Genomic DNA, 14,649 nt, shown 5'->3' on the forward strand with positions numbered 1-14,649 from the left:
TATACATAAAGTAGGAAAGTATCCATATTAAGAATATTTAAGGCCCAGGAGAGTATCATTAAGGAGATAAAATGATATACTGTTAGTGTTAGGTAATGTTGAAATCACAATTTATGGTAGGTTGAATAAGCTAAATACTAACAATAATAAGGAAATCAGGAAAAAATAAATTTTAACAATATTTTCTAAAAGAATAACTTTAATTTTGTTTATTTTTATTTTTAAAAATTTGACCAGAGTGAGACTGAAAGAGAAGGAAAGTGAGAAAGCAAGCTGCCAGGTCTAGGACTCAAACCTCAATCTGCAGTGTGGGAGTCCAGCACCTTAACTACCATGCCACATGCAAGCCCCATTTGGAACAATTTTTAAAGGATATTTTTTCTGCAGGATATGGTACAAAGAACTTACAGAAGATTTTGATTATTGATCTTTTAAAACTAACTTGCCTTCATGATAGAAAGTAAAACAATTAGGATTTCTTAAAAGAAAACAAGGAACTATTGCCTCAAAAATTTATTTCCCTGGATAGTCTATCAGTTAGCAGCATGGTCATAATGAGTAAACTATAGTGTATTTTCATATTCTATTGAACTCTGTATAGTTTCCCCAAATACACAACAAATGAACAAGAGCCGAACTCCAAGATTTTATTTAACTCAATATTGCATAAATATTAAATGTGGGCAGGGAATTGTAAATGGCAAAAGGAGACTCTGCTGAATCTAAATCATGATGAAAATACCAGAGGGAAATTGTGGTCCCAATTTGCTACTTAGGAAGAAAATTTATGTGAATAATAATACCTGACTCTTTAAAAGTCTCTGTTGAATGGTTATCTACCATATTCTGTTCTCAAGAAATCTTGTTCAATTTTTAAATTTTTCCTAGTATGGTCCACATTGTGTTGCTCCTGATGTATTTATTCTATCCCCAAATAAAAGTTACACTCAGTAGAAACAGTACTTTTAAAGCCATATTGTGTTCTGTGATTAGCACAGTGCCAGGACTCAATAAATGGTAAAATGGATAAATAACTGACAATGATAATCAACATTCCGGCTTTAAGAGGTCCCCTCAAACACCAGTTCTGTCTAAAGTGAGTTACAGAGTGTCATTTATTTCCAAAATCAAAACGGTTTTCCTTCAAATCACTGAACAGTGGGATTGAAGTGCCCTCCTGAATTGACTCCTTTGTTAAAAGAAATCATGAATATCTTTCTCGTTGATGCTAAATGTTCATGTTCCTTCTCACTCTGCCATTTTTACTCTATAGAATAATGTAAATTCAGGTTTATGTGTTGCTTTAAAAACTGTGTGGTCTTAACTATCTGTATGAATTGTGTGGTTTGGTTTGGTTAGGTTTGTTGTCCTGTTTTTTTGTTTTTGTTTTCTTTTTTTTTTAAGGTTTTTGCCTTAGGGCATGTGCGCTCACTGAAAAGAGACAGGGGGAAGATGAGAAATCACTCGCTGGATGTATGATCATTCTGCAATCCCTTCTCTTCTATTTTTCCTCTCAGGATTTTGGGCACACACGCACACACGCCAGGTCTGATTTTCAAGTTGCCAGGTCTGGGCCTCAAACCATGGTTGGCTATAAAGGGGAATCTAGCACCTCAAAAACCATGCCACCTGCTGACCCCTGTATAAATCTTAAAATATATCTAATGTTATATTTTATTTTCAAAAGATGATCAATGAAAATTGTTTTCAAAAGGAGAATATTCTGATAATATGGCTTTAGTTCTAATTAGGGACTTTTGAATCATATTGATCTGGAACCAAATGAAATATGTTGGAGAATATCACAGAAATATTACATTATGAAAATAAAACACTACCTTCCATTCCTTGGTCAGAGTGCCTTCTGAACCTTGCACTGCACTGCACTGAAATGTTTCTTTCTTGCTTTCCTTTCACTTAAGCTCATCCTTTGATACATATTTTGGTAGAGTGCTTGATTTGTCACTCTCTTCAGGATTAAGAAAAATGAGCTCATATACTAAGATGTACAGACCTCTAAAAATGCTAGAAGAAAACAATTCCCCTCTTATTGACCAATGTTTCTCAAAATTGGTTTTTACATTATTGGAATACTGGTTATCCATGCAGATTCCTAAAGCACACCAGAGATTTATGGACTCTGCATCTTGGGGACATGAGTGAGAATATATGCAGTCTTTCAAGTTTTCTGGGTTATTTTATATGCAAAAATTGGAGATATTCATTTACATGCACATGTACACACATGCAAGGATCTCCATCATTATCCTCCAGATTTTTCTATCTCCTCAACTCTATATTCTTAAAATCTACTGAGATTAATGTGTTGAAATATAATCTGGATTTTTCAATGAAATGCAGTACTCTGAGAAGCATTAATGTTAGAATAAGGGAACACTTTACTTTCTAATGGGAAAATAATTTTACAGAATCTAAGATGTGTTGAAATGTAGTTTTTGATTTGATCCAGGCCGTCATTTCAATAAAAACAATCTGAAAGGAATGTGATCACTTTAGAAGTTTTGGTAAATCAAATCTTTTCTCTGGATAAACTCCTTCCTAATGGTGACCTTATTTTTTTGCACCATTATTGTTTTCTTAAATAAATGACACAAATATTCTTTATGTCTTCCACTCTGCAGGTTCCCCTTTCTTTGATGTGTTGCACTCTTTGAAACCTGACCAGTTTTGGCAAGTCATTCATGCAAGAGGTGAAAATCGAAGTAGTTTTGCATGAGTTTAAAGCATGAAGCTGGCCATCAAAAAAATCAATCACTCTTTAGAGTGTAGCATGATGTGTAAGACATAAAAGTTGATGATATTGCTTCAGTTCTGATCTCTAGGAGTAGAATACAGGAGTTTAAAGATAAATTATCTTCACTTGTCTCTACCTAGAAAAAAGTGCTGTCATATTTTGGAACTTAGGATACTTCAAGTAATTTAATAGAAAGCTATCAATGTAAATTTGCAGAAGATCTGGGTGGAAACTATAAACAAAATAATGAAGCTACAAAAAAAAGCTTCTAAATGCAACTTTTCTGTAGCTGTGTTCTTAACCATAGTTGAGTTATTCAACCACATTTCAAGGTTTAATGCATATTCCCAGGTACTGATATTCACTCCATATTAGGGAAACTCAGTATCCATCAATGAGACTTAAATTCAAACTACTAAGCTATTTAGAGATCATACTTCTTTTATCTTTATTTCAAAATGGATTCTGTTTTAAAAACCCTTCAGTATTGAGTATTTTTCAATGCTTAAAGACAGAAAATGACTCTGGTAATTCATATACCTTCATGATCAGGTAACTGTCCATGTTTCAGGATACATTTCAGAAGGGACAGTACTCCAGTCAACATGATCAACACTGTAGGATCCAAAGCCTGGCTTAATTTTAATACTTTTCCCTGGCGCTTAATGATAGATAGCAAAAAGAAATCTGTAAAGATTAGTTGTCACTTCTCAACAAGACTTTCTAATGAGAATAGACAGCAAATTTCTACCAAAGCCTTGGGAAACAAAACCATAAAATATTCTATGCTGGCTACGATGCTTAGAAGGCTGACCTTGGGCGGATGTGCAGCTGGCAATCAGTGTTCTGCAAAATTACTCAGTCCTTGGCACTGTGATACAGATATTCTACACAGAGCAGCATCTGCAAAATCAATAGGATCATCTACAGTTTGCACTGATAGCTCAGGAATAAATGTTTTACCAGTATTTTGCTGTTCCAGTAAGAAGCTATCCATGGTGACTTTTTAGGAAGTTGGCCCTATGGGCTCTTGGCTAAGGGAGCCAGATCCTACATAGTCAACTCTGGTTTAAATCTTGGGTCCAGTGGCTTGAAAGATTTGCCAGGAATGTGTATATGTACGCCCCAAATCCTGACAGGATGGAGGAACAGGAGAAAAGATTCAGGATGACCATTCCTAACGTGTATGGGCACTCTCCCTCTGTCTCTTTTTTGTAAATACACCATGAGCCCTCTGGCAAAACAACAGAAAAGATGAGAGTTAGGACAAGTACACGTTTTAGAAATCTCACACTGTCAGCCTATAGATGTAGATAAAAATAATTCAAGCTTTGTTTGCATGTAATTGTCTTTTGCATCTGAGTTCTAGACCTGCTTCCACAGTACTCCCAATGATATCCATTCAGGGATATAGAGATAAATTGAACATCACTACTCTGGAAATAAGACAATACTGAGAATAAAAGAGTTATCTGCATTGGGCAACTTGAGTGAGAGGGAGTCTGAATTCTTATTTTCTCAGCTAATTTTCTAGTGTTCAACTGGAGAAAAGAGGCTCCAATTACAGAAGAATCATATATAATAAGAAAGCACTTCAATTTACATTAAAGGGTACTCAGCTATAAGAATTATTGGATTTATTATTTAAAGGATAATATAGCCCAATTTAGGAAATATTTTGTTTGTAATCTAACTGCTTTTGATAAAGAAAGGAAATGTCATTTCGAAACAGAGAGATAAAAGAATTCTGTTCCTATTCATACATATGTGTGTCTGTATATCAGATCCTGTAATGGTTAGAGATCATTTTGCAACAATTACTTTTTATTGATGAACTTACAGTAGAGACCAATAATTTTTCAGGATTATGAAGTTTTAAGAGGTTTTTAAAATTTTTACTTTCTAGTCATGATCATTTTTAAAATTTAGACTAAAATTACAGAAAGTGCAGTTTTTTCTCCACTTATGATTGGTTTACGTCTTGGTAAACCCATTGTAAGTTGAAAATATCATAAATCATACATGCCTGGCCTTACAATAGGATTATATTTTCCTCAGAATGTGTACGTCTTTCACACCATGCTAATGTGGAAAAGTTTTGTCATTCAAACTATTATAAGTTGGAGGGAACATTTGTATTAAAATCACAAATAGGAATATAGCACAGAATATAATATAAAATATTCCCTTTGGCCAAAACTTTTAGTCCAATTTTTCTGCCCAGAATAAATTACTATGATTTGTTTGACGTGTAATCTTCTGGTCCTCTTTCTACTTCTTGACTAACACACACGAGTGAAATTGCAAGCACAAATATGCATAAGATTCACAGATTCACCCCTGCCCTTCAAATACGATCTTTTACATAAGTGAACTTTTGTTTTTGAGCTAACGTTCTCTTGCATGTTTCATTAACTAATACTTTTTTTTTTTTTGGAGGGTTTTTTGCTATAGGGCGAGTGTGCTTGCCAGAAAAACAGAAACAGAGAGACAGAAAGTGAGAGATCACACCCCAGGGGGGATGGGCACGCAGCAATCTCTTCTCCCCCATTCACCTCTTGGGAACTTGGGCACATATGCATATACACCCAGTGTGAGTTTAAGCCACTGGGTTCAGGACTCGAACTGTGGTCAACTACATGGGAGTCTAGCAACATGGTCATTACACCAACTGCTGGTCCCTCATTAACTAATACTGTATACTGGAGTTTGTACTTATCAGTTAAAGCGTCTATTTTAATTATTTAAATTGCTGCAAAGAATCCTTTAGCATGTATTTTCAAAACTTTAAACACTCATATTGACAGCCTATAGATAGTTCCTATTTTCATAATAGCAAAATAAATGATGTAGAAAGCCTGGGTACCTATCATGTTGCACACACAGTTTCTTTAAGGTGAATTGGTAGAAGGAAATGGGCTAGTCAGAGAAGTCCTGTTCATTTTGAAACCTGAAAGATGGTCAAATTTACATCTCAAAAGGCTCTGCCAGTTTGTACTCTACAAAGAGTAGTGTACAATTTATATGAATATGGGCCATAATAATTGCAGTTATTATAAGAAGTTTTGGATTTATAAGTTTTATTCTTTTCCTATTAAACTGAAATCTTGACTTTTCTTTCTTTTTTTTTTTTTTTTTTTTTTTTTTTGACAGGTTTTTGCTATAGGGCGAGTGTGCTCACCAGACAGAAAGAGACAGAGAGACAGAAAGTGAGAAATACTCCCCCCACCAGGGGGGATGGCAATGCCATAATCCCTTCTCCTCCGTTCTCCTCTGGGGATCTTGGGCACGCACGAACACGCGCCTGGCGTGAGTTTTATGCCACTGGCTCTGGGACACGAACCGCGGTCCACTGCATGCGAGTCCAGCAACATAGCCATTATGCTAGCTGCTGGTCCCGAAATCTTGGCTTTTCTAAATAAGCATTTTATGCTTGGCATAAATACACACACTCTTTGAGGGCAGGGTCCCTACGTTGAACCCTTCTCTTCTCTTCCTCTTACGCTTAGCTTCCTGAGACCCAGATGGTGGTCTGGCTGAGTCTTGTGGACATTTAGTAACCATTACCTTCACCTCATGGAATTGACCCATAGCCAGGGCCATGCCAAAGGTGTATGCACCCCTCCCACAATTACATCACAAGATTAGGGACACTAACTCCTAAATACATTTTGTTGATTCTGTTCATCAATAAGTTAATCTTTTGTTGCAACCCAGAAGCAATGTAGAACAAACCAATAAAAAGCGACATAGTATTATTTAAAACTACATAGACTGAAAAAGGATACAGTTGGCCAATACAGACACAGATCTCTATATACAGCAAATTTGATGATGATAGAGAAAGGAATGTTTGTTCAACAAATGGCATTAAAAAGTTTGGTTATCTATACAGGAAATATCATGAAATAAAACAGATTATCATCTTAGAGTGAGATGGACTCGATGCCGCAATCCTCCTGCCTCCATAGGTTTTTGCCATAGGGTGGGCGCCACCACGCCCCAACAGATTATTATCTTAGATAACATCAATCGATTTCAGACAGATTAATAACTTGAGTGGACCCTATAGCCTAGTGGTTAAAGGGGCCAAATCTCTCATGGCTAAATATGGTTTGAATCCCAGCCCTGGCAGCTTATAATAGGTACATGTGCCCACAATCACAAGGACGATGAAACAGGAAAAAACTGGTATGACCACGTCCATTGGAGGGTACACTCTCCCTTTCTTTTTCTCTCTGTTCCTCTGCCTATCTCTATCAAGCTTACATGTCCATTGGCATTTAAATAAGTAATAAAGAAAGAACATATATATCACTCCAATTTAAAATGTTTAGCATAAAATATAGATTAATATTACTCTGACTTTAAGGTTCAAATGCATCATTGAAATTACAGGGAAAGGATTAAACATAAAGAAAAATATTGGTGACTTCCTTATATTCAATGAAGATTTTCATTCAATAAAGAATACCTTTAGAAAAGGAATAACAGGGGAACCAGCAGTTAGCGTAATGGCTATGTCGCTGGACTCCCATGTAGTCGACCACGGTTCACGTCCCAGACCTGGTGGCTTAAAACTCACGCTGGGCACGTATGCGTGCGTGCCCAAGATCCCGAGAGGAGAATGGAAGAGAAGGGATTGTGGCGTGACCATCCCCCCTGGGGGGTGATTTCTCGCTTTCTGTCTCTCTCTGTCTGTCTGGCGAGCGCACGCGCCCTATAGCGAAAACCTCTCCAAAAAAAGAAAAGAAAAGAAAAGGAATAACAATACAAATTGGGAGAAGATATTTACAATACATACAGCCCAAAAAATTAATGTAAAGCTCAAATCAATAAGGAAAAGACTAAGTCCAAATAAAAAATGGACAAACGGAATAGTTACTTAACAAAAGAGAACCACAGAGGGCAAATCAACACCATTACCATGGTGATACATTCCAAGAAATGCAACATTAGATGATTTTCTTGTTGTTAAAAACATAATGTATACATATACAAACATAGATGGCATGGCCTATTAACATCTAGACTATATAGAGTAGTTTACTGCTTCTAAGCTACAAATCTATTCAGCATGTTAGGGTACTGAATATTGTAGGCAATACTATGACACGATTTTAAGTATCTATATCTAACATATCTCAAGATAGAAAAGGTATGGTAAAAATATAATACAAAATACAAAGCATAATATACTGTATAGGACACTTAAGATGAATGAAGCTTGCTGGATTGGAAGCAGCTCTGGGTGAGTCAATGACTGAATGGCAAGGACTAGCACACGACTATATGCTACTGTAGACTTTATAAGCCCTGTACACTTAGGCTACACTCAATTTATAAACACATTCTTTCTTACTTAATAACAAATCAACATGTGTTTATTATAACATTTTTACTTTATGACATTAGTTTAAAATTTTTTGACACTTAACAATTACAATCCAAACCTGCTATACAGCTGTATAAAATATTTTCTTTCTTTATGCTTTTATTCTATAAGCTTCTTTCAATTTTTAAATGCTTTCATTTATTTTTTTTTTTTGAAAAATTTTTGTTATAGGGCATGTGTGCTTGTCACAGAGACAGAGAGACAGAAAATGAGAACTCTCCACCCAGGAGTGATGGTCACATCATAATCCCTTCTCCTCCATTCTTCTCTTGGGATCTTGGGCATGAGTTTTAAGTCACCAAATCTGGGACTCAAAACATGGTCAACTACATGGGAGTTTGGTGATGGAATCATTATGCCATCTGCTGGCCTCATTTATTTTATTTTTTAAAACCTTTTAAATATTTTTGTTAAACTAAGACAAAACACATACATTAGCCTAAGCCTACACAGGTAAGAATCACCAATAGCACCCTCTTCCACCTTCATCTTGTCCCACTGGAAGGGCCAGGAAGAAGAAAACAATATGGGAATAAGTAAAGTTCAAGAAAAAATGATGTAATCCAAAGAGGTGGTAAACATGAAATATCTGAGGCTGCTGCTGGCATCATAGGGCATACTGTTTTACAGAGCATTTTCCTAGTAAATAGGAATATACTCTAAGATAGCAGCAGAAAGTTCAGCGCTAGGTGAGTGCACAGTGGGAAAATGCAATACTCCGTGAGACTGTCCTACATGGGAAGGTTTCTGATTCATATCTGCAGACCTCCTTGAATATAATACATATGTACCTCCAGGCTGAACCTGGAAGTAAATCATGGTATCAAGGTCTTGCTGAGGGTGCCATCTCTGTCTCTGTTTCTCTCTCTCTATGTCTCTTTTAGTCATGGAGGAAATAAATAACCTTTAAAAGAAAAAAAAATAAAACAGATTGTCTTAAAAATAAAAAGAGATAGGGGCCAGACACTGGCAGACTTGTTGGTTAGACTTGTTCATTGAGGCAATCCCACATGGGAAGGGTTCCAGCTCAAATCTGGAGACCTCCCTGAGTAGGCTGACACAAGCCTGCCCTTGACTGGAGGTTCCTGGGACTGAGAGATGGATCATGGAATTGGGACTTCGTTGGGGATGCTGTCTCTCTGTCTGTCTTGTTCATGGAGGAATAAATAAATTTTAAATAGTATTGCATAGTAAATACATACACCAGTAACCTAATCAGATGTTGTCATATTTAAGTACTGTGTACTATCCATATGTTCTATATATGACTGGCAGCCCAATAGGTTTGTTTACACCATCATCACCATGTGAATAATGCAGTGGGCTATAAGGTAAGAATGGCCATGACATCACAAAGTGATAGAAATATCTTGGTTCCAGTGTAATCTTAGGAGACCACAATCATACATGTCATCTATCGTTGGCCAAAGGGTCATAGTATTTTGCTGTGCACGATTGCAAGTCAAATGATATAAACCCTATTAGTTATTAGAAAATGTATCAAGGCCTGTATGTGATAACATTTTACATTCATTTTGGAAGACTGGTTGTCAATAAGACCATTTATATATTGCTAGTTGTGTATAAATACAACCATACATTTCTCTAATAAACATTAGAGAAAATATTGTATTTTTTTTTAACATTGGGCATATGCAATTGCTGGAGAAATACAGAGAAAACAGTGAGAGAGAAAGTGAGAAATCATCTTCTTGTGGGTATGGCCATGCCACAATGTCTTCTCTTCTATTCTCCTGATGGGATTTTGGGCATGCATGCACTGCCTGGCCCATATCCAGGACTTGAACCATGGTCTGCCATTTAAGAGTCTAAGGCCACTGGGATGAGCAGTTAGTGTAATGGCTATGTCACTGGACTCCCATGTAGTCGACCGTGGTTAGAGTCCCGGACCTGGTGACTTAAAACACACGTCGGGTGCATGTGCGTGCGTGCCCAAGATCCCGAAAGGAGAATGGAGGAGAAGGGATTGTGGCGTGGCCATCCTCCCTGGGGGTGATTTCTCGCTTTCTGTCTCTCTGTCTCTGTCTGTCTGGTGAACGCACACACCCTATAGCAAAAACCTCTCATCCAGCTCAAATCTGGAGACCTCCCTGAGTAGGCTGACACAAGCCTGCCCTTGACTGGAGGTTCCTGGGACTGAGAGATGGATCATGGAATTGGGACTTCGTTGGGGATACTGTCTCTCTGTCTGTCTTGTTCATGGAGGAATAAATAAATTTTAAATAGTATTGCATAGTAAATACATACACCAGTAACCTAATCAGATGTTGTCATATTTAAGTACTGTGTACTATCCATATGTTCTATATATGACTGGCAGCCCAATAGGTTTGTTTACACCATCATCACCATGTGAATAATGCAGTGGGCTATAAGGTAAGAATGGCCATGACATCACAAAGTGATAGAAATATCTTGGTTCCAGTGTAATCTTAGGAGACCACAATCATACATGTCATCTATCGTTGGCCAAAGGGTCATAGTATTTTGCTGTGCACGATTGCAAGTCAAATGATATAAACCCTATTAGTTATTAGAAAATGTATCAAGGCCTGTATGTGATAACATTTTACATTCATTTTGGAAGACTGGTTGTCAATAAGACCATTTATATATTGCTAGTTGTGTATAAATACAACCATACATTTCTCTAATAAACATTAGAGAAAATATTGTATTTTTTTTTAACATTGGGCATATGCAATTGCTGGAGAAATACAGAGAAAACAGTGAGAGAGAAAGTGAGAAATCATCTTCTTGTGGGTATGGCCATGCCACAATGTCTTCTCTTCTATTCTCCTGATGGGATTTTGGGCATGCATGCACTGCCTGGCCCATATCCAGGACTTGAACCATGGTCTGCCATTTAAGAGTCTAAGGCCACTGGGATGAGCAGTTAGTGTAATGGCTATGTCACTGGACTCCCATGTAGTCGACCGTGGTTAGAGTCCCGGACCTGGTGACTTAAAACACACGTCGGGTGCATGTGCGTGCGTGCCCAAGATCCCGAAAGGAGAATGGAGGAGAAGGGATTGTGGCGTGGCCATCCTCCCTGGGGGTGATTTCTCGCTTTCTGTCTCTCTGTCTCTGTCTGTCTGGTGAACGCACACACCCTATAGCAAAAACCTCTCAAAAAAAAAAAAAAAAAAGTCTAGGGCCATAACCACTACACTACCTGCTGCTCCCAAAATCTTGTACATTTTCAAATTTATTTAGTAATCTAATTGAAAGTAGACAAATGAGAGTATCAAATAATATTCAAATACACTTGACTAGTAAAAGTGTCAGGAATATCTGCGATCAACTAACATGCCCATTGACAGAACAGAAAAATAGATGAGATACATTTTATAATTTAGTCATATACAACTGTTAAAGTGAATAACGTTCAGGATAGTACCATTTTACAAAGTTTAGAGTCATGCCCAACCAAGCAAGATTTTGTTTCCATCAAACATAGCGTGTGATTATTTTTTTCTTATTAAAGGTAAAGTTACCTTTGGCAGTGGTAGGAGAAAAATAAATTGGACAAAAATATAGGGAAGTATAAACATGCAAAATACTACAGTTCTTAGGTTGGACAGTGATTTCATGGGGGTTCATTATATTGTTTAAAAATGTGAAATAAAAACATAAGTCAAATACAATAGAAGCATTTCATGTATAATCAATAACAGTGTGCCATGATTCAGATACTATGACTGAGTTAATTCTAGTCTTTTGAAGCCCAACAAATAATCTGTAAATGTGGTTAACTTTCCTAATGAAAAATAAAAGCAATTGTCAAACAACAGCTATTGAATATTCTATCTAGCAGTAATTTTGGTATAACTGCAGTATTCTAGTCATTGCATTATTAATGTGCCAAACACAGCACTCTGATATGTAATGGTAAAATTATGTCTGATATTTCAACATAAAATTTAACCTGAATGTATATTATCGTTGGAGAAAATCATGAAGATACTATTCTATAATTACATCAAAGATATAGATAACAAGCCAATGTATGGTCTTGACAGATCATGATTTTTTCCTGGTTTAATCATAATTTCAGATAAAGTGATGACAAAATAGAAGGAAATTCAAGCTGATATTTGATTCTGAGTACGATCTCAACAATCCTTTTTTTTTTTTTTTTATGAATTAACCCAAAGAATCTACTAGTACATGGATATGTAAAATGTTGTAACAACTGATAAGTCTATAAAAGTAAAAATGGATTTTTATTTTTTAGAGAGATTTTTGCTATTGGATATATGTGCTCACTGGAGAGACAGAGATAGAAAGCAAGAAATCACCCCCAGGAGGATGGCCATGCTGCAATCCCTACTCCTCTGTTCTCCTGGGATTTGGGGCACACACACATGCACAAGCACCCAGCATAAATTTTAACCCACAATGTCTGGGACTCAAACTGCGGTTGGCTACCTGGGAGTCCAGTGACGTAGACATTACACCATCTGCTGATGCTATTTTGTTATATTCTGTTAAGAGCGAAGATGATAATGTTTTGGAAAAGTCGAGCAGAGCCCTGTACTGAAATAAAAAGGGAAACCATGACCTAAGCAATTTAAGTACATTTCTATTGATATTCTGCTATGTGTTTTTCTTTTTTCCAAGACTTTTTCATTTTACTAATCATTATTATTATTTTTCAATTTGCTATAGGCATGCATGCTCACCAGAGAGAGAGAGGAACAGCTCTGGGTCTCAAACTGCAGTCTGCCATGTAGGAGTCCAACACCTTAACCACTATGCCACCTGCTGCCCCCCCCCCACATTTTATTTATTTATTTTTAAGTCCAGTCATAGTTGCACAAGTGGCAAGGCATATCTAGGAGATTCTGAGCCCACAAGAAAAGCTTGAGTTCAGTTCCTGGACCAACCTAAACAAGCTGAACTCAGTGTCTGTAATCCTAGCTAACTGGAAGGCTGGAGAGATGATTAAGACAGAGTGATATCCTGTCAGAAATTCTCTATCATATGGGTATATGTATGTATTTCTTATTTACAATTTTCCAAATTAAAAAGTATTAGAGGTAAGACCAGCAGATGGCATAATGGTTATGTTGCTGGACTCCCATGTAGTCAACCGTGGTTCAAGTCACAGACCTGGCAGCTTAAACTTCATGCTGGGCGCGTGTGTGTGGTGCCCAAGATCTCGAGAGGAGAATGGAGGAGGAGGAATTGCAGCATGGCTATCTATCCACAGGGGTGATTTCTCGCTTTCTGTCTCTGTCTATCTGGCAAGTGCACACACCTTATAGCAAAAAACTCTCTTTTGAAAAAAATGAATTAGAGGTGATAGGACTTAAAGAGTTCTGTAATTTTTTTCACTTTCCTTAGAAATTCAATCTAAATACATTTTCCCTAGAGCTAAATAATTAACAAATATAATTAAGCAATTAATTTAAAAAGGTAGACATTAATGAGCTATGAAAAGTAACATCAGGGGCCAGTGAATGGTATGGTAGTTAAGGTGCTGAACTCCCACATGACTGACCACAGTTGAAGTCCCAAAGCTGGGGGCTGGAAAATCATGCCAGTTGTGAATGCATGGGTGCCTATAATCCCTATAGGAAATGGACAAAAAGAGTTTGCAGCATGGCCATTCCCCCTTGGGGGTGATTTCTCGCTGCCACTCTGTCTGTCTCTCTTCAGCGAGCACACAAGCCCTATCGTAAAAATATATAATAAATAAGTAAATGAATAGTAGCATTATGGATTCCAAATTATCACCTGATCAAGGATAAATTCATGGGACCAGCAGTTAGTGTAATGGCTATATGGATGGACTTCCATGTAGATGACCATGGTTCAAGTTCTGAAACTGGTGGCTTAAACTCACACTGGGCGTGTGTGCATGCATGCCCAAGATCCCAAGAGGAGAAAGGAGAACGGACTGTGGCATGGCCATCCCTCCTTGGGGGGAGAGGCAATTTCTCACTTTCTGTCTCTCTATCTCTGTCTTTCTGGCAAGCACACACACCCTATAGCAAAAACCTCTCTCCCCAAAAAATAATAATAATAAATTCAAAGGTCAAGGAGATAAAGTAGTAAGATACTAGGGCAAATTAGCATTAATATTTTAGGGGAAATATTTCACTATAAACAACCAAAAAAGTAAGTGTGTGTGTGTGTGTGTGTGTGTGTGTATTATATATATATATAATGTATGTGTATAAGTGTATGTATGTGTGTATATATATATATTTATATATATATAAATATATATATATACACACATACATACACTTATACACATACATATACAGATAGTCCTAGAGTCAATCTAACAATAGTTAATTCCCAATAAACCCATCGTAAGTTGAAAATACTATAAGTCAAAAATGCATTTAATATACCTAACCTACTAACATCATAGCTTAGTATATCATGACTTCAGTGTGCTCAGAGGATTCACATTAGCTTACAGTTGGGCAAAGTCATCTAACACACAGCCCCTTTTATAATA

The sequence above is a fragment of the Tupaia chinensis genome, unplaced genomic scaffold, assembly GCF_000334495.1.
Source record: "Tupaia chinensis unplaced genomic scaffold, TupChi_1.0 Scaffold000118_1, whole genome shotgun sequence".
Classification (NCBI taxonomy): Eukaryota; Metazoa; Chordata; class Mammalia; order Scandentia; family Tupaiidae; genus Tupaia; species Tupaia belangeri.